At 37.7% G+C, this 19,417-nt stretch overlaps 1 protein-coding gene and 1 pseudogene across 18 annotated transcripts in view; one reads left to right on the top strand and one right to left on the bottom strand.

The window, feature by feature from the left end:
- The window catches only part of LMO7 (LIM domain 7), a 204,123-nt gene that overhangs the window by 25,513 nt on the left and 159,193 nt on the right, over positions 1 to 19,417 (top strand). The gene's annotated exons all lie outside the window — the stretch shown is intronic.
- On the bottom strand, positions 7,048 to 7,921 carry LOC109374252 (ATP synthase subunit gamma, mitochondrial-like; annotated as a pseudogene).

Here is a 19,417-nt window from a genome sequence, read left to right as displayed (position 1 = left end):
ACAAAAAGATATTTACATTACGATTCATAACAGTAGCAAAATTACAGTTATAGAGTAGTAACGAAAATAATTTTATGGTTGGGGGTCACCACAACATGAGGAACTGTATTAAGGGGTCATGGCATTAGGAAGGTTGAGAACCGCTGGCCTAGGAGAAAGAAGAAATTATCCTTGTGAGGAAAGCACCTGGCCTTGGGGAATTAAACCAAGCTCTGACTCTGTTCACAAAGGAGGGGAACTTCTTATTAATTCCCTTTAATTACTCCCCCATCCTTTTTTTCCCCTTTTGGAAGTTTTCTGACTTTGATGCTGAGAGTTTAAAGGAGCATTTGTAGCATCCTCTAGCTAATAATGTCTTTAAAATGACCAATGCATCAAATTTTCCATGTGCTTTTGATACTGACAGTAACGGAGATGACTTGTTATATAAGAGACAGTGTTAAAGATTACTAATAAGCTTTGAAATGTTCTTCATGACTATGTGTATAGTTTATTTGATCATAGCCAATGTAATAAATTTGTTTTAATTGCTAAATATAATACTTAGATATCTAGGAGATTTCTGCAATATCTATATTTTAAATTCAGATTTGTAAACTATTTAGTCATACGTTTTTTTCAAAGTTCAGGCATAAATCCTTTTTATATTACATGCTTCTTTAATCCAATATAATTTTATGTTTTTTGAGTTAAAATTTTGTAGTTTTAAACTATCAGTTAAGAAATCTGAATTTAGAATAGTGTACATAATAATACTAAAGTTACTAAAATAAAGTGCTGATGTTTTTTATTTACCTCCCTTGGGTAATGGTTTGGTGGGGCTGGTCCTACCAGCCTTAGCATAGTTGGGGTCAAATGCTAATTGTAAGATAAAATGGGTTTAGACTTACCTTTAATTGCCTTTAAGCTAATCATTTACAAACTGTTATGCTGAGGGACACAGGATAAAGACATTGCATACTGCTGAAAGGAAAAACAACAAAACTAACTGTGACAACAACAAAAAATCTTCTGAGGTGTAATAAAAAATGTGACAAAATTTATGGTACTACAAATTTAGTTATTGCTTGTTTGTCTTTAAGAATCAAAATAGGACTTCTAAATGTTTAAATAAAAACCTTTAAAGTTTCAAAATGTTGTAAAGTATCAGTACTAAAGATGAATACTGTAGTTTTTGGACCATTTCTGGTCTTTATGTCAAATGTTTAATATGCAAAACACTTCTGTATCACTTCTCATAAAATTAGAAAAAAATTACATAAGGTGTTTATATAAGACGAATCAAGTAATTTAATGACTAGGAAACAATTAATATCTTTGTTCCCCATGTATTCATGTCTAGAACTTATCATTTGCCAAATAAAAAATTTGATTTTCTTTTTACTAACTCTTCATGATACATCTGGAATCCAATAATGAGGTTGATTTTAATTTAGATAACTTCTGGTCCTTGAAAAGATCTTTCTAAATATCTTTGTAAGGCAACAATAGACATATGTGTTCCTGCTCATAATTTTTTATGAAAAATTTGTTTCAAAAATTTGATAGCTGAAAAATAGTTTTCAATTAGAAAAATAAATTATGTGCCTCATTTTTGTGTAGTACTATTGTCAACCTAAATAAAGAGGTAAACTGAGACAAATGCAAATAACCAGAAATTGAGTTTATTCAGGAATCACAAAAGAATTGAAATTTGGGAAACGCATGCTGTAGCAAGCTACATGAGAGTTTTCTGAGGTTTTGGGACAGTCTGTACGGCGGTCTGACAATTAAGTTCGTGATCTTGTTGCAACGATGTTGCTAACCTTTTTTTGATATCAGAGGAATTATTCATTATGAATTTGTACCAACTGGAGAAACAGTTAACCAAGTTTACTATTTGGAAGTGCTGAAAAGGCTGCGTGAAAATGTTAGACGACCTGAACTTGTGGCCAATAATTCATGGCTCTTGCATGACCACAATGTACCAGCTCACACGGCACTGTCTGTGAGGGAGTTTTTAGCCAGTAAGCAAATGACTGTGTTGGAACACCCTCCCTACTCACGTGATCTAGTCCCCAATGACTTCTTTCTTTACCCGAAGATAAAGGAAATATTGAAAGGAAGACATTTTGGTGACATTCAGGACATCAAGCGTAATACCACAACAGCTCTGATGGCCATTTCAGAAAGAGTTCCAAAATCGCTTTGAAGGGTAGACTAGGCGCTGGCATTGGAGCATAGCTTCCCAAGGGCAGTACTTCAAAGGTGACCACAGTGATATTCAGCAATGAGGTATGTAGCACTTTTTCTAGGATGAGTTAGTGAACTTGATTGTCAGACCTCCTATATACGGTCAAGGAGTGCAAAGAGGGGGATGTCTAGCCAGAGTCCTAACAGTAAGTTCATTGGCTTGAGGATGGGGAGGGATTGTTGGCAAATGTTCATTGGTCAGGAAATAGTTCTCAGTCTCTGTAAAGCAGGCGTTTCCAGGAAATCAGTTTCTCAGTTCTTAAGTTTCATTCTTCTGAGGGTGTATGCATGACATTCTCTATTTCATAGTCTCCGGTTCCATTTTAGATCGAAATCCTTTCACACTATGAAAATGTAAAAGTAATTTATGACTTTCAATTCTTGTTGAATTAGATACGCTGATAGAGTAAAATAAGTTTATCTACTTTGAAAATATATGTTATTTAGGGTTGATGATTTTCATAACTTTTTTTTTTTGGTAGCTATTTTCTTTCTAGATATTCCTTGATGCTCTCCCCTGTTCCAAGATTCTTTTTCCAATGCTGCTTTCTGTGATATTTTCTTTCTGCTCTCCAGTTCTTTTTCCTTTATTTTTATATCCCATAAATGGGATTTTGGGATAAAGAAAGGGGAATGCAAAAAGCCTGTTGATGAATTCTTAAATATTATTTTTCAGTCTAAAATTTTCCTTGATTTTAATTTTACTATTCAAATTGGCTAAAAGAGAACATCAGAAAAAAAGGAAAGAAAAGTTTTCTAGTCTTTTAATTCTACCTTAATATATTGAAACATTTAGACATATGTCACATGGATTATTTATTTATTGACCTCATAATCCCTGTCTTTTACATATTCTGTGCTCATAGTACAAAATCAGTATAAGATAGTATTTCTGTAGCCAACCTGGCAAGCCTTATTTATATGATCATCCCTGAGGGGTTCCATGGCTGGTGAAATGCATATACTTTCCATTACCTAGTTTAAATTAGCATAATGATATGATGTCATATATGTGTATAGAATAAAATTTTTTGGTATTGTTTATTTTCGAGGAAATAAAATGGCTTCTCAAATTATACTAAATAGTTCATAGTAGTTTTAAAATTTGTTCTCATGCTTTTATTCATAGGTAAATTACCCTATTAGATTTTTCGTAATCTTTTTTAGAAATTTAAAGCTTTCAGAAAATTTTCATAGTTTTTGAGGTAAATTTTAGAATCAATTAGCGTTCAGAAACAAATCTCTTCTGATCCTTTGTTTTTTCTTAAGGCTATGGTTTTCTTTCTGTGATATAGTTAGTGTTCTTATATACCCTGAATATTTTGAAATAGTCATTTGGATACTTTGTAAACTTTATTTGGGAAAAGATCAAATTTACTTTGGGATTTTTATTTTGTAAATTAATAAAATTTTAATCTGAATGGGTTAATTAATTTGATAGAGTTCTAATTTAGAGGCAATGTGTATCTATATGCTTGGTGCACATTTTAAATGTTCTGTAGCTATTCAATGTTGGAGACTAGAAACTAGAAATGAATATAATAAGAATTTCTACAAGCGTTGGTAGTTATTTCACTAAAAGCACATTTTCTATTTAAGGTCATATTTTCTGTGTAATGAAGAGTGATAGAGGATATTTAGAAGGAAAGTCATAAAGGATTAGGATTTTTTCCCAATAATGTTTGGTGCAAGAATATTCTAATGTGTTTCTAACTTAAATTGGAGTTAAAGAAAACATAAAACTGAAGTTGAAAACTTAAAACTAAAATACCTTGTTATTGATATAAACCATGCTTGCAACTTACACTGAAATACATTTTAAAAATTGACAGTAGGGCCGGCCGAGTGGTGCATTGGTTAAGAACTGGCTTGGGACGCCAGAGGGCCTGGGTCCGGATCCCACATATGAGGGCCAGTGACACTGCCCTCTACAGCTAAGATGCTGAACAACAGCTCGACCTGGAGCTGGGAGCTGGGTTGCCTGAGTCGCTGGCGATGGCGTAGGATGCAGCTCCTGCTGCAGTGAGTTGCCATGGGCTACCGTGTGTGGCCAGCAGCCACCGTGAGTGGCCGTCCAGAAGCAGGCGACTGATCTGCCTCCCCCGGGAAGAGCGCAATGATGGTGCCAACTTGGACCAGTGAAGCAACGTCCTCCACAACTAGACTGAAGAACAAAAGGACAGCAACTTGTCTGTTCCCCGTCCCCCAATTCCCCAGCGCTGTTCCCATCCCCCAATTCCCCAATAAAAATCTTAAAAGAAAAAAAAAAGTGACAAAAAACTGGTGTATATTTGGAAGTTGGATATTATTATTGTGACTGTTTTGTAATTATAATTTTTTTATTTAAATGAGATTACCCTAGTATCTTTATTTGTGTTAGGATTTAGAAACTTTACAAAGTGGAAGTCTTCCTAAAGTATTCTCAGTTCTTATCTGTTAGTTCTAGAATGAGACATTTAATAATCTTGATGACCTAGGATGATGTAGTTAAGGTTGTAGTTAAGGATGTTGATCCTGGTCCTTACTGTGCTCTTAAGGCCATTCCAGCCTTCCTGCAAAAATAAAAAATAGTGCATTCTCCCTTCTTTATTTTCATTCAGGAATTGGTCCTAGGCTGTTAAGAAAGAGGACTCAGGTATTGGACATTTTATTTGCCATGCCTGGGGACTATACCCCTCTGCAGCTGCTCTCCTTGACAAATAAGTACGTGATATTTGTCACTCTGTTTTTGGTCTCTCCCATTTTTTTTTTCTCTTCAGTTTTTTTCTTTCTTTTTTTTTTTGTAATCTTTATGTGAAAAACAGTCAATTGGAGTGCTTTTTCAGTTCTCTGTGAAAATTAGACCATCTTAACTCCACACATATCATCATAGAATTTTTCATGGCGACTTGTTAGGTATTTCTTTGAGAGCTAGTTCTTCACCATTATAAATTATTCCTGTCACCCTTTACTTTGGTCCCCAAATTCCTTCTCTGTACTTTTTTTGAACTCAGATGTCCAAAATACTCATCCTTAGGTACCTGAGATTTTATTATATGCATAAAGGAGAACCTTTTAATAAGTTTGATGTTGGGAAGTAGAGTGAATAGCATGCTGGTAGCCTAACAGGACAGATAACTTCGGTATTTAGAGTTTGCAGATATGGTTGACTTTATTTCGTCGTTAGATCAATATTCATTAAGGATCGTGTGTGTGTGCTGAAAGCATGAATAAAATTCTGGGCCTTATTCTAGGGATACAGAAGTGAATGGCTTACGTGGTATTTCTTGGTTTATTGGGTTGTCAGAAAAGTCATGATGTAATTTTTCTCTTTTGCATTGCAAAAATGCGTCATGACTTTCCCAACAACCCAATAGTTGTCTGATAAATACCATCAGGCAGATGGGCAGAGAGAGCTATGGGAGAGGAAGAGGAGAGACATCAGAATCATATTATTGGGGAAAAATTAGGAAACGCTTTCTAAAAAGGGAAACTTTATTAATCCATGTCTTGGGAGTGAGTAGGTGTTAGCTGGGAAAGGTTGAACTGAGAGCCCTTTCTTCTAGGGGAACAGGTTGTGCTGAATGTGAGGGAAAGTGGTGTTCCCTGGGAACTCCCTGAGCTCGTCTAGCTGGAACTTTGAGGAGAGGCTGGACACCAGAGCAGATCATCTCAAACAGCGGTTTCCAAGGTGGCTTCTGAGACCTGTAGGTCCCTGAGACACTTGTGTGTGTGTGTGTGTGTGTGTGTGTGTGTGTGGTGTGTGTGGGGGCGGGTCTACACATTCAAAACAATATTAAGATTTTATTTGGCTTTTTCACCCTAATTCTCTCGAGAGTGTGCTGAGAATTTCCCAGAGGCTTCGTGATGTGTGATGACATCATTGCGCTCATGTTTAATGGGGTATGGACTTGTGGATTCTCGTGTTTGAAAAGTTTCTCACTTTAAATTTCTAAGACAGTAAATACTGATAGATAAGCCTACATAACTAAGCAAAAGCTCTCTGGGGCCTTCAATAATTTTTAAGAGTTTTGTCCTGAGATCAAAAAGTCTGAGTATGAATGCTGTTCTAAAGGGCTGGGATTTCAAGTGCCGCAGGGAGTCATTTAGTGACGTTTGCAAGACACTGATGTGATCAGTATTTTTAGAGCCTGGGATGAAGGGCTTACAGCCAGCCTGGGGCAGGGAGAGAAGTTCAACAGCTATTGCTGTAATTTAGGAGTGATGTGAGGGCTCCCGCTACTTTCTGTTGGGATAGATGTGGTGGTATAAATACACGTAGAGAGATCTAAAGTACGGAGAACCAGTAGTCCGGGAATGTGTGTGAGGAAGACCTGCTCACCCCCAGGTTTTTGACACGGGATGCTGGCACCCAGTGGTGTCATGAACTGAGTGGACGGCTTTCTTCTTTCTGCACTTGAAAGGTATGTTGCACTCTTTTCTGGCTCCCTTCCATTGTCTCTGATGAGAAGCAGTTGTAATTCAAATTAGGGCACTCCTGTATATAACATGGCATTTTCCTCTGGTTGTTTTCTGGATTTCCTGGTGTTTGCTTATCTTCTTGAATTGCTAAATGCATTTCCCAATTTTTGAGGAAATTTTGGCCATTATTTTTTATCAAAAATTTTTTTTCTTCCACATTCTCTATTTCTCCCCCCCCCTTTTTTATTATTGTAAGTTATTGTAAGAGAATTTACAAATATCTTGATGTCTTTAGTAATTTAAACAATGGACCAGTAATTTCTTCTTACCAGGAGGGCAGTAAGCTAAAAACACAAATCAGCTGCCTGAATTCTCCTTCTTTCAGCTTTATCTGAGTATGGAACTTGATGTTCATCAATTCAGAGCTGCAGTGCCCCAGATGATTTCAATCAACTCTTTTGCGATGACAGCTTTGTGGGTGTGATTGAAAGTCAAAGTCAATTTGTCAGTCATCGCATAAGCGTTCTTGCTAGCATTGTCCATGGCTGTCATCCTGGCACTTTGCTAACTTGTGGATTCCTTTAGAGAACAGTTGATGATGTTGGCGGGATTGTATTCTTGCTAATTCTGTAGCACGTCAGCATCAACATCATTATAGATACTCATGCTCTCAGCACTTGCATTGCTAGTAAGGGAGAAGGTAGGCTTTCCATCTGTCTCGTAGGAGGTGACAGACCTGAATCGATCAAAGACATTAGGTCCTTCATCAAATTCATATTCAGAATTTAATAATTCCAGATCAGTGACTGATGCACCTCCAAAAGTAGGGGGTTTTCTTCCCACTCCCTGGAATGTCACCAGACACTGGTCAGAATGAGTCCTATGACCTATATATAGTATATATAGCCCTAATTGTATCACCAATCCAACAATCTTAACTCCTTTCCTGGCTGCTGTGAGCATAGCTACCTCACTTTTCATCTGTTTAGCAACCCAAGAATGGATAGCCCGCAAAGCCCTCCATCTTGTCTTCAGGCACCTTAACATCAGCATTTTCATACAGAGCCAAAGATGCTCTTCCATTGACTTGAGCTGGTTTCAGCTCTCTCTGAGCTCAGGCATGTTTTCTGCTGTGATCATTTTTATAGACTTGGTAATTTTCTGGATGGTTTTGATTGACTTGCGTCATCTGGTAAAATCTCTCAAAATTGTCATATTTCAAACTTGGATCAATTGCTGTTGTGTGGCTCCGGGCTGAGAGCCCAGCAATACCTGCCTGAGAAAACATGGTGGTGCTGGCTCTGCTGAAGGTCAGTCCTCTCTCTCCTTTTTTTCTAGGACATCAATTACATTTGTTACCCAATTATGTTAGACATCTTAATGTCCCACAGGTCCATAAGATTCTTTTTTTTTTTTAATTTTTCATCTTTTTGTTCATCAGATTGATAATTTATATTGATCTATCTTCAGTCCATCTTCAATATCTTCAGTGAGTTCACGGACTCTTTCCTCTGTCATCTCCATTTTATGGTTAATCCCATCTAGTGAACTTTTTATTTCAGATACTTTATTTTTCAGTCCCTGAATTTTCATTTGGTACTTCTGTTGTTATAGTTTATATTTTTCTGCTGAGATTTTCTTTGATTGTTATTATGAACATTTTTTCCTTTCCATACTGGAGAACTGGAATGATAGCTGCTTTAAAATGCCTGATTACTATTTAGAACCTTGTTGTCTCCTTTGATTGTCTTTTTCCTTGGGAAGGAACCCATTTCTTGCTTCTTATATTTCAAGTAATTTGGATCAGATCCTGGACATTATAAATCACATGTTGTGGGAGCTCTCAATTTTATTACATTTTTGCAAAAAAATGGTATTTTTGTTTATTTTCCTGTTTGGTGAAAGCAGATTACTTAATTTGGCTGGACTCAAAATGCCAATTCTGTTTTTCCTATCATGGTGGTAGCTTAAATCTCAGTTCATCTTTTTTCCTTAGCCAGAATGCCTGGAGTCTGCCTGAACATCTGTGGCTCAGAGGCCATCAGAGATTTGGAAGGAATTTTTATACTTCAGGCTCTCTTGCTCTCTCTTGCCTGGAATTCCTCATTTTCCAGTGACTGGCTGTTTGGGACTCTGCCCTCTAGTTTTGAGCCCCGTGACACTATTTTTTGTTGTTGTTGTTTGTTTGTTTAGTAGAATGTGAGCCACGTGCATGGCGCAGACTGAAGTGTGTCCTCAGGTTATACACCTTAAAGCTGGAAACTCTTCTAGTGCAGCTCCTTCCATGTGTCAATTCACATCTAGTAACTAACTGCTTTCATTTGCTCTCCAGTGCTGTCAGAAAACTGTTTTTCTATATCTGTAAGTACTGTGTTTATCATTTTTATCTGTGGGAAAGTTGGTCTGATAGAAAGTACTCATCCTAGAAATGGAGTTGGCAGTAGTAACTGAAGAAGAGATTATAAAGACAACCGTCGGGGGTGGTGAGGAAGTGAGGCAGGATGATAAATTTAATTTCGGTCATGTTGACTATGTTGGTAACCAAAGTGCTGTTATTCACCAAGTGGTAGTTCTGCATGTGTGAATCTTAGAGGTGTGGTTTGGGTTGGAGATATGGATTTAGGACTTCTAAGCGTGTTGATGATGACTGACGTCATGAGAGTGAATGAGCAAGGAGGGATTTTTGAATGAGAGTATTGACTTGAATTCACAACCCTGGGGAATAGCCATGTTTAAAAGGTAGAGCTAGGAAGAGGAATCCAAGAAGATTCAAAATGCAAGTGGTAAGGGAAAGTTGTTACAGAAACCAAGCCAGTGGGCAGCTGTTCTTCAAACGGGATCTACTGACCCAGTTGTCCAGGATTATGTTTTAGAGGGTTTCTGAACCCTCTGCTGTGGGCATGCATGCACTTGTGTGTGTGTGTGTGTGTGTGTGTGTGTGTGTGTGTGTGTGCGCGCGCGCGCGATTTTTTTTCTGGGATGAAGGGCCATAGCATTCATTAGATTTCTAAAAAGGTTTGTGAATTTGTGACCTACAAGTAGTTAAATGTTGAAATAAATAGTATCAGATTGAAATTCAGAAAAATGACTGAAAAAATCTCTATTTAATCTGCAAATTTGGGGTTCAGTAGTGGTTTAGAGCATTTCAGAGTGAAGGTGGAAGACCATTTGGAGTTCACTGAGAAGTGAATTGGAGATGCAGAGGTAAGGATCAGGAGTATAGAATTCTCTCTCAGGAAGTCTGGATGATAAGGCGAGGAGAGATTGCATGATAGAGAGGAATAAGATTAAGAAAAGCATTGCACTGCCCCGCCTGGCCTCATCTGTCACAGGCCTCTTGGCATTCTATCCCCTTTGTGCTTATGTACTGAGTTTTTCAGTTTGTGAATGCTGCTCTATTGTCAGACTCGAGAGACTGCTTGTGTAGGCTGGCATGCATGCATTTATAGCTTTTGATCCCAAAGTGGTTATGAGCTCCCTGAAAACAGGGCTTACTTTTCTCTTCATTTTGGGTGTTCTTTCATGATAGCACCTTTTATTGTACTCTGTATGTAGAAAAGACTTCACATGGCTCACTGGGAAAGATTTCAGGATATGGGATAGGTCCATGATCTGGTGGAAACAGTGGTCCCAGTGCCAAGGGTGTAGAGAACATCTCTGGTGCAGGGTTTCCCTGACAGCTATGCCTGGATATTCTCAGGTCTCCAGGGCGATTGCAGGTTGTATACACTATGGGCTTGACTTCCTAAGGTTTACCCCTCATAGGTCCTGAGAACAGGGAGAGGCCTAAGAGAAGTAAGGAAGCATGGAATGTATTGGATGGTCAGAAAAGTCATGACGTATTTTTTCTATGATTTCATTGCAAAAATGTGTCATGACTTTTCTGACAATCCAATATATACCCCTCTCCCACTTTTTGTCCTCTTTTCTTAATAGGAGAGAAGTGTGTTTAGATGGGAAGACACTGGCTGAACTAGGATGGGAGTTAGAAAGGTAGGCTGAAGAAGGGGACTGAGGTTTTGTAGCTTTCTGAACTCATCCTGATGTCCTTACGTTAAAAAGGAAAGTTGCCAAATAGCTACTGTGGCTCATTCCTATTGCTTTCACTTTCTGCCACTGAGAAGTAGAATACTTCCCTGCTTCCCAGCGTGCTCTTCTCACCTAAGCCAGCTAATTTAATACAAATTCCTGTTCCTTTTAGCCCCAATGTTGAGTTGTCAAGTGTCATTGTTCTTCTAATACCACATAATGGTGGAAATATTTGATCAACGAATAAATGAGAGCCAATTCACCATCAGCATCTAATTCTTACAGTAGAAATTTGTTACAAAAATGGATCTATAGCTGGTTAAATTTGTGGTAGACATTTTGGATCCTACCCTGCTCAGCTGCTTGGGGTCTTTGCTAAGGAGTAAAATATATCGAATGAGCTTTGGCGTTCAGTTCCACAGCCAGCCTGCATCCTTGCTTACCTCCACAAAGCCTCTGCGTCACTTTGAGCTGGCACAGCTTGGTGGGAAAGTGCAGGTTAACGGTGCATAGTAAGTGAAACACATATTCACATGGCTTCTGAGAAATCTCAATGCTTTGGGTAGTCTGCATGTTTCATTTTTTGTTTAATTTTTAAAAGCACAAATGGAAATTTAATATATACGCTCTTTTGTTCCTTGGTTTTGGTACTTAATAGTATAGTTTGGCTACCCTTATATATTGGCACATAAAGGGCTTTAAAAGATTTTTTTTTTAAAGTTGGAAAGTCTAATATGGTATTTGTAATTATTGTACTTCATTGAATGGATGAACTAGAATTAATCTAACCTGTCTCTTTTTATAGATATTGAACTTGGTTCTGATATCTGTAATTATGAGCAATAATGCTTTAGTAAGTAACATTGGGCGTAGGTCGTTTCTCATGTGTGTAGTTATAATTGTAGGATGGTTCCTCACTGCTGAATTGTGGGGTTTCCTTTTTAGAGGGTTACCAGTCATGTAGGAGAGGGCCTGTTACCCCTATTCTTACTCTTGGGCAATCAGAAAGATGATGGTGGGTAGTTATAAGTGTGATTGATAATCTCTTAACATGTTTAAGAGCAATTTGTGTCTTTTCTGTTAACTCTATTCCCACTCCCCTTCTGTAGGAGCTCTTTATTAATTAAAGAAATTGGCTCTTTGTCTAGCATGCGAGTTGCAGTTTTTTGTGTGTGTTGGTTTGTGGTTTGACTGTGCTTTGTTTTTCTATGAAGAAACTTTTTTTTAATCTATATGTAGTTGAGTTTATTAATCTTTTATGGCTGCTGGGATTTTATATCATAGAGACCTTTTTCATTCCTAGTGTAAAAAAATTCTCCCAATTTCTTTAGGTTATTTGTGGATTCGTATGCTTTAAAATCATTGATCTATCTGGAATTAACTTACATTTAAGGTATGAACTATGGGTCTAACTTTATTTTTCCCTCAGATAGTGACCCAGGTGAATTCACCTTTTCTTTTTAACATGACCTATGTATCTACAGCAGACATTACAAGTTGTTCACCTGATACTCTTCTCTCTTTGCCATCTGAACCCTGATGTTTATGAGAATGTTAGAAATCCAGATGAAAAGATTTGTCTTCCCAGGCACCCTTGTGCTGAGTTGCCATGAGTCATGGAGGCCTAGGGGCTCGAGCACCCGGAAGAGCCATTGCCTTGCTGGCAGAGGGATGGACTGACGGCATCACCCTGTGGTCTTACCTCCCTTTCTTCCTGCTTCATGAGGATGTAAGGTGCAGAGGCCCAGCTTCGGTGGGCCCTCATAGACATTACTGTGGATTACACACTGAGAAACACTGCTATGGATGCTGTGAAATTCACACATGTAGTTGTGAAAAATGGAACAGTAGTCAAAGACACTGTGGAAAAGTTCCAATCTCTGGCAGCAGAGGTCAGAGTGCTTCTGTGTATGTGCGTGTTGGCTGACTCAAAGCAGAGTGAAGTACAATGGAAGAATGCAACTGAATGGAAGGACTCAATTTTTATTCCTAATATGCTGGCCTTCCCCAAATTGGATTTGAGAGTTAGGGTATACACACTCTACACTGAAATGCGATGGCATTTCAAGCCAACTATGTTGGTTTTCTCATTGGGATTTTAGCCTTGTTTTGAAAGGCCAAGAAGACCTTCTTCTCAGAAGAATTGATCCCCTCAGTTTCAGCATATGGCCAATATATTCTTTAAAAAATATTTTTTTTTACGATTATTATTGGGGAATTGGGGGAAGGGGGAAAGACAAGTTGCTGTCCTTTTGTTCTTCAGTCTAGTTGTGGAGGACGTTGCTTCACTGGCCCAAGTTGGCACCATCGTTGTGNCAATGATGGTGCCAACTTGGGCCAGTGAAGCAACATCCTCCACAACTAGACTGAAGAACAAAACGACAGCAACTTGTCTTTTCCCCTTCCCCCAATTCCCCAATAAAAATCTTAAAAAAAAAAAAAAAGAATGAGAAGAGATGTAGGAAGCTTTTAATGGCTTGACTATAGAGGATGTGTCTGTGGGCTGTGTCAAATGACAAAAACAAAACAAAACAGAAACAAACAAACAAAAAACACACACACACAAACACCAAAAACCAATTAAGGAGTTTGATGTCTTTTATTCGAGGGCAAACAATCCATGGATTTGGGGAGGGCCGTGCCTCATAAGCAGTGGAGCCATGTTCCTGAGGGATTGGGGCCAGAGTAAGTTTTATAGAGTATTTGAAGCAGCAACATGGAAACAGGGTGTGATTGGCTAGGAATCTGGGGGTTTCCTTATAAGACTAGCAGGTCCTGTTTTCTAAGGTAAGGCGAGCTAGCTAAAGCTCAGTTGTAGGATTCTGATTGGCGTATGTTAGGTACCTTGACAGGTGTTTCCTGTAAGTGCAGGCTGACTAAGGTTTAGTTCGGGCTACTGGGGTGGCCTCCATTTTGTGGGTCTCCATATATGAAATAACTTCATCATCAGTAATTACGTATATGAAACAAGGGGTGATAAATAGGGAGAACATAACTACTCAGTTGTATCAATTTACTGGGAAATGAGGCCCCATCAAACCAAGATTCCCGTCTTCCCTTTTCCTTTAGCCCCTGTAAGGGATAAAATATATTGAAATCGGGTATGTGGTAGGGGGTTTTCGGTATGACAGAGGGTCTAGGTAACATTTGTGGAACCAATGTTTGAAAACAGATGCTTACAGTGAAAGAACTGGACAAACATTTAGGAGAAGGTGGGTGTATGTGAAAACAGTCTTCCTATGGGGAATGCGGGCGCCTTACAGGTTGTGCCTGTATGATTCCCGTTTTGGATTTATTATGAGTGACTACTTTATTATGTGGGAGAGCTAAAACTTGACTGTAATAGAATCTGTTTTGTTAGAAATATTTGTCATGTCTGATCTGAGTCTTTAAGTGGCTGGAATAAAGGATGGGTATGTTTTAAAGGAAAAGGACTTGGGAAAGTTCTAGAACTCAAAGTACAATTTGAAGCCTAGGCATACCTCATTTTATTGTACTTAGCTGTATTGCATTGTGCAGGTATTAGCCTTTTTACAAAATGAAGGTAAGACCCTCTACCAGCAAAGTGATTACAACTCACTGGAGGCTTCGAGGATGGTTAGCATTAATTGTAGCAATAAAGTATTTTTAAGTTTTATATATATATATATATGTATATATATATAGATATAGATATGTATATNCTTTTTTTATTGAGGTATAATTTGCAGTGAAATTCACCCTTTTTAGTGTCCTGAGTTATAACAGATGCATACAGTTATGTGACTGCCACTTCAATCAAGATACAGCAGTTTCGTCACTCCCCGCAGATTCCTTATGCACCTTTTTGTAGTCAATTCTTTGTTCGTCACCCCCTGTTCCTGGCAACCACAGATCTATTTTCCATCTGTGTAGGTCCTTGTGGTTTTAGCATTTTGAGAATGTGATATACATGGCATCATACTATTTGTAGTCATTAGCCTCTGTCTTCTTTCACTTAGCGTAATGCATTTGAGACTCATTGATGTTGTTGTTTGTATCAGTACTTCTTTCTTATAGCTGAGTAGTATTCCCAGAATGGATATACCACAGGTTATTGATTCCCATTTGAAAAACATTCAGGTTATTTCTAGTTTTTGGCAATTATGAGCCACTGTGAACATTCATGACAAGCTTTTATTTCAGTTGAGTAAATGCTTGAGGAGTTGATTGATGGGTCTTCTTGTAAGTGTGTGTTTAACTTTAACAGAAATTGACAAATTGTTTTCCACATTGATCACACCGTTTTGCATTCCTACCAATAACGTTTCTTTTACCCCCTTGTCAACACTTATTATTGTGAATTTTTAAAATTGTAGTCATTCTAAAATGTAGTATGTGTATGTTTGTAGGTATGCAGTAGTACCTCCTACCGGCTTTAATCTGAATTTTCCTAAAGACTGATTGTTTTATTTGAGCACCCAGCATCCTGTGTTGGACACTAGGCAATAGCCCTCCCCTCCCCAGTAATTTATGGATGTCAGGACAAGCGATACGCAGGTACCAATGAATGTGAAATAAATTTTATTGCTCACATAATAAATAGCAAAAGGATTCACCAAGGAGAAGGGCTTGAGTTTTGCCTGGAGTGAAACATGGTGAGGAAGGTGTTGGTGGATTGGGATTTTTATTGTGGTGAAGGGGTGGAGCCTGAATGGGCCCTTTTGTCAGCCAGGTTTGTGAGGTTTGAAATTTGCACTGGTGCCAAGGGGACTGATGGTGCATATGGGCTTTCTAATCAGGTGGCCCATATGGGACAAAGAGGAAAGGGGAGTGCTGGGGACTTGAAAGCTGTCAGAGGCCAAGCTGGCTAACTTGAATCTTCCTCTTTATTTACACTAATGATGTTGAATACTTTTTTTTTGTATGCTTACTTGCCATCCATATATCTTCTTTGATAAACTATTTGTTCAGACTATTTACCCATTCTTTAAATTGGGTTGTTTGTTTTCTGGCGTTCTATATTCCAGATACAAGTCCTTTTCACTTATGTTTTGCAAAAGTTTCTTCCACTGCAGTGGTTTGACTTTTTTATTTTCATTCACTTAACAGTGTCCTTCTAGCCTTCAAAGAGTAGAAGTTATAGGTCCCAGCTCTAGTTATTATAATTCTTATTGAATGCAACCATATCCTTCTATTTTCTCAACAGAAAATAGCTGAGCCATTCTTCTCTAGTGCTTTTAAACCCGTAGGCAGTGTCTTAAATATATCCATCGGCAGTGTAGAGGAGTGGAAAAAATTATTTTCCACGTATCCAAACCTTGTCACTTTGAAATTTCTTAGTATACTTTTTGCTTTTTAAAGTTTTTACTATGGAAGGCAAAAAGTTTTGGGGGAAGGACCTAGGAGTTGGGTAACCTTCTTATTAAAATTTGGTTCCGTAAGAGAAAAAATAGAGGGTTAGAAATTCTGTAGCATAACTAGAGTCGCAGAGCCTGAATTGAAGAGCAGATGTGTGTGATCCAAAGCTTGTGCTTGTTACTTTAGACTGCCCATTCATCACTNGGCCCCTGGGCAATATATTCTGATTAGAGTAGTGGAATAAGTGGTACCTAGTCTTTTAAAAATAGAGATTTAATTGTAAAGAAAACACAAGTAATAATTTAATCAATTTACTGGATTGAATCTGCCAGCAACAGCAAATGGTTTGTAGTGAGTATATGGCTTCAGAGTCAATTTTAACTCCCTACTCCTGTTATTTATAATTTTACCTTCTGTTTAAATTATAACAGAAGAATGTTCAAGTGCATTTTTACCCTGTATTTTCTTTTAGTTATAAAGTCTTTTGTAAACCAAATTTAAGCTGGGATCCTTGATATAAAACAAATAGTTTCATAAAACAATATTTAAGTAAACTTGTTTAAGAAATTGGGCTTTATTTTTTTTTCAGGTTACTACACCTTTTATCCCCCATCCTAATCTTAGCATCTTTTTTTTAGCTCCACAAATAAACCAAACACACTCTTTTGGCAGATACTTTCTTGTCTACAGTATTGGTAGGAGTTTGAACCAACAAGGCAAATCCTGAGACATCTCTGTTGCTAGAGGCTGACTCTGAAGTGGTGGGTGACCTCTCTGAGAGTGCTCTGTATCTAAATGTTACCCAGCCCTTCACTGCTGGAGTGTTATTCTTTAAAGAGACAAAGAACGAGTTGTTAACTTAATTGAATAAGGTGGCCAATGAGATATAATGCTTGTAACTCATAAAATGAAAGACTTATTTGAGAAACTGGCCTCCCCATTTGTAAATTTCTCTTCCTTGTAACACACACACACACACACACACACACACACACACACACAGATGTCATTTACACAGTACTTCTTAGAAGAAGCAAAGTAATAATTAAGATACGTGGGAAACTTTACAGTTTCCCCTAAAACTGCACACATTTGTGAAAGACTGTGTATACAAAATCAAGTGACAAATAAATATATATGCATTGTTAGATGTAGGCACATTCCTGTTGAAAGTATCCTTAGCTTTCTGCCTGGAGCATGGTAGATGATTAGTAAATGTTGGTGGAATGGATGAATAAAATTATGTTCTCAAGTATAACATGTTAATTTTTAAATATGACTGAATATTTGATGGATTTGATAAGACAATGACTGTTGCTACTCATTAATCTCTATGATTATTAATGTAATTATAGTTAACAAAAAAAAGATTTTTCAGAGCTTGCATTGTATCTAAATTATACACAAAGAAATCAAGCATTCCAGATTGGCTTCTCTCCATCACTATGAATACCTTCTCAGCGTCTCTGACTGTAGGGGGAAGTGTACCTGGAAGCAATGCAGCAGGTAATGTAACACCAGGGCGGGGGAGCAGGAATTTGTTAGGTGTTGATTCTCTTTTGAATTCTATGAATGTCCCTTGCTTTGTATCAATCCACACCTGAAGATTAGGTTTGTTCTGCTGTGGATAAAACATTCCTTATTTAATGCATTCCACAGCAGCTACCAATTGAATGTGAAACTCAAACCTTGTTTCACTCGCTAACAAAGATGAGAAGGCATTGCATTATTAAAGCTTTTAGCCACTAAGAGGGGTGCTAGGTAAATAAGTGGAGGACAACCCCCCCATTGTTTCTAAAACAAACAGCTATTCAGGGGTGGTACTTTTCTGTAATAAGGTGACAGTTCTTTGATGATTGCACATAAGGCTTTCTTAAAAGGCTTTTTACCTATTAAACATTTAAAACTGTAACTTGGACTTATAATTTTAATTCGAAGCTTTTAATATGAAAGCTATGAGGTTTTTCTTTTGGATCAAATCCTGGTAATACAACTTTTATTTTTGTGCCCGAGATAAGAACAACTTAACTTGCTTTTTAAGAAAAGGCTTTGAAGACCTTCTTTGTGGTATAGAGGGAGCCCAAATACATACATATACATATATATATATATTTGTCCTGGATTTGTTTTTTATGACTTTGTCTAATTCATGAGGGATATAGCTAATAATACATACAGTAAACACCAGTAAAGATTGGCATATTGGAGTGGTGGCATGGCTGTTGGAGGATATAGACCATGAGAAGTCTTCTCTACAAAACTCCGCTCTCATACTTTTGACTAATTAGAGATTCATTTACTTAAGGTTCTGTTTTTTTTGTTTTGTTTAATTGCAGTTATTCTCTGGGAGAGTTAACCCTTGTCTTTCAATTCTTACCATTGTCTGTAGCACATTTTGAATACACTTGGGCTATGTTTTGTATTGATTGATGTTTATAAGCTACTTTATGTTTAGTCATTCATTCAATAAAGATTTGAGTACCTACTATAAGCCAATGACTTTTCTAGGTATTTGGGATATATTTGTGAAGAAACCAAACATACAGAATAAGAGTTAAGTCTATAACAAAAGTTCAGCCAAATATACTTAGTTTGCTGGAAATCTTGTACTGGAAATTACCTAAATTGCTTGTGTGTCCAAATAGAAGGCTGTGTATTTATCCCCACAACCTTGTTTTTTTGAGGAATGGTTTCTAATGGGGTTCCACAGAGCAGAGCTCTCCATGATGACCTTTGGGAGATGGGGATGAGATTTTCAGGATAGATGGCTTTTCAGTGATGTTCAGAATCTTATGTCACCCCCCTACCTCACCCCAAACCCCCTTTATTAGACCTGCTCTACTCCCATCGGTTTACATGTAGGAATTCAGCATAGTTTCCTTTAAAGATAAATGTTCTACTCTAGGTTATAAGGCAGGAATGAATGTTTGCAAATGGATAATTATTTTTTCCTATTTGAAATTTGCCTTCACCACAGTGGTGTAGATGTTCCATGACTAACCTTTGTTGTCATATTAATCTGTCATGTTCATCTATGAGTTCAATTTCTTTCTCGTCTTTCCAGCTTGGTAAAACTGTTCAGGACACCACATAGATGATTATCTGAAATTTGTAGCTCTGTTAGAATTGGAAGTTGGGAAAAGACCTTACACAGCAGCTCGTACTTGATCATGTTGATTATGTCCACTCCCTCCGGTGATAGAGCCCTGGTTCCCTCTGTTCACAGTTGTTTCTGTCTTTGTACCAGACCCAGTTCTGCCCAGAGCAGCTCGAGGGGCCAAGCCATGGAAAGCAGCAAGGTTTATTCAGATGAAGAAATGGTAGAAGCGTATTTGTGCCAGCTTTTGCCAGAATAATGCTGTGAAACACTCTCAAATCGTACTCATCGAACCACCTGCAATAAAATAATCTAGAGTGCTGGTTAGAGCTGCAAGTT

The sequence above is a fragment of the Hipposideros armiger genome, unplaced genomic scaffold, assembly GCF_001890085.2.
Source record: "Hipposideros armiger isolate ML-2016 unplaced genomic scaffold, ASM189008v1 scaffold_806, whole genome shotgun sequence".
NCBI lineage: Eukaryota > Metazoa > Chordata > Mammalia > Chiroptera > Hipposideridae > Hipposideros > Hipposideros armiger.
Note: the sequence above shows the minus strand (reverse complement) of the source record. Positions and strands in the feature narration are given on the sequence as shown.